Source organism: Penaeus vannamei, chromosome 22 (assembly GCF_042767895.1).
Source record: "Penaeus vannamei isolate JL-2024 chromosome 22, ASM4276789v1, whole genome shotgun sequence".
NCBI classification, from domain to species: Eukaryota; Metazoa; Arthropoda; class Malacostraca; order Decapoda; family Penaeidae; genus Penaeus; species Penaeus vannamei.
The window spans coordinates 14,935,869-14,938,007 of record NC_091570.1 but is presented as its reverse complement, the minus strand read 5'-3'; the positions used below and the strand labels follow the sequence as shown (position 1 = coordinate 14,938,007).

Genomic DNA, 2,139 nt, shown 5'->3' with positions numbered 1-2,139 from the left:
ATGAAAATAACTGAATTCGTTTCCACTTTCAAGGGCGAGGGAGTTAGCGTGTGAATATAGGGTTCTGATTATTGAGTGCATTGTGTATGTGTTTTGAGAGTACATGTGTGAGTGTGGACAACTGGGGGCGTATCCTCCTTGTGTTTTCGTCAATCAGTAAGAATTGTTCAGTTAGAATGCTCCTCACACGCAAAATAAGGGGAAATTCTCCCATCATCCCTAACTCAAGAAGAGGGAAAATACTCCCCCCTCAAACAAAGTGAAGGGAAATTTTCTCCCCCTAAACAAAATGAGGAAATATACTCCCACTCAAATAAAATGAAGGAAAATACTACTCTTCTCCCAGAAAAAAATGAGGTTAAATATTCTCCACAACGGGAAAATAATTCCTCCTCAAGCAAAATTGAAAAATATACCCCCTCCCCCCCCCCCACACACAAAATTACGGCTAATACTCCCTCACTCCACACACAAAAGTTACCCCCCCCCCCATCCTATAACACTACAAAATGGAAATCCCCCCCTCCCCCGCCTCTTACACTACAAAAGGGAAATCTCCCCCCCCCCCTCTTACACTACAAAATGGAAATCTCCCCTTTCACACGCTAAATGCAAATCCCCTTACCCCCCCCCCCCCCCCAACAACAAAATGATAGAAATCCTCCCAAACCCGCAGAGGGCTGCAACAAGACCCAGCGCCCGCGGTGAGACACTCGCCCACTACGGTACGTGACTGAATTAAGGTCTTCTGCATTTTTATTTTTCCCTTTTATTTTTAGGTAATCTCCCTCCCCCACGGAGTCTCACGCGCGCTGCGGGGAACGCTCCTGAATGCCTCACCTTCCCTTCAAAAACCGGGGCTGAGAATATTGCTTTTAATCGTTATCTAATAATAGACTTTCCAACTGCGTGGTTTGGTGGCTGGTTACGCGAAGGAAGGAAGGGAGGCAATGGGTGCGCAAGGGTGCGTTTCCTGTACATGCGAAAGAAGAAGAAATAAGGATGAAAGAGAAGAGAGAAAAAATGATGCAGGTATAAAGGGATAGGAGAATAACAGGGGGAGTAAATAGAGTAAGAGTGAGAAAAAATCAGGGATATAGTTTCGCGTGTATATATATGAAATAAAAAAAGAAAGGGATAAGGGCTACGTTTATATGAATGAAAGAAAATACGAGTTGTGTTTTTATATAATTGATATATGGGCCTATATTTAAAGGCTGATAAAATCGCATACAAGACTCGTTTTTACGCAAATCTGGGAGTGCTGAAAATATACCTGTTGAAGAGATGGCGGCTCACATAAACAGGAAAGGAAGATCTCAGCACTCGCCTTTTCACAGCTAACCCTTTCACTCTCAAGTACGAAAGAGTAAACCATGTGTGGTACTCGCAGCGACCCCGAGACCCTTCAGTCTAAATTGAGGATTTGTGGCACCGCTGAGTTGTGCGTGTGTGGAGCGTTTATTTATCTTTTGTCAATACCGGCTCTGTGTGTGCCTGTGCTGACCCCGTGGTGCCCTGACCCCAAGCACGGTGCCCGTATGTACCTCGATCTTGTTCTGTTTTATTGTAGGTTCTGTAGCGAGTGTTTCCTTATATATATGTTTTTGGCAAAGTTGTGTCATACAGTTATATCTTTTTATGCAAATCTATTTAGATGGCGAGAGGAAATTCAATCAAATTGAGAAGAGGAGTGAGCGTGCGTGGTATTCTCGCGATGGCTGTAGTTGGCAACTGTGCGCCTGGAACATGCGGGGATGGTGGCACGCGACTTTTAATGTGCGGCGAAAGAGCGTGTCTTCCCACGTATTTCCACACGATTGAATCTTTTCCTTCGCGTAATACGTGCTTCTAATAATTCTCCGACGCCCTGCCACCAAAGGACCTTCGCAAACCGTAGAGAAAACGGAGAACTCGAAGGCGATTCAGAAAATGGAAGCATCAAATCTGGCGCGGGAGGTAGGGCACATGTACCGTGCAAGCCAGTCACACGCTCAGGCCTCACAGTGGTAGTAAGTCCCCAGCACAGGACGCTCGTCACGGAGCACCGCCACTACGCGCTCACTCCTTTCTACTCCAAGTTCACTCCACGGTGATTGTTGTTGGTGTGTTTTACTCCTTCAATTAGATTCGTGGTGA

The 2,139-nt window shown here is 45.7% G+C and overlaps 1 protein-coding gene across 1 annotated transcript in view; it reads left to right on the top strand.

The window, feature by feature from the left end:
• The first annotated feature begins 1,992 nt into the window (after positions 1-1,992).
• Positions 1,993-2,139, top strand: part of LOC113819830 (RNA binding protein fox-1 homolog 1-like) — a 724,543-nt gene continuing 724,396 nt past the window's right edge. The window contains exon 1 of the mRNA XM_070136651.1: positions 1,993-2,139. This exon is cut by the window's right edge and continues 385 nt beyond it. The gene's annotated coding sequence lies outside the window, so the exon portion shown is untranslated.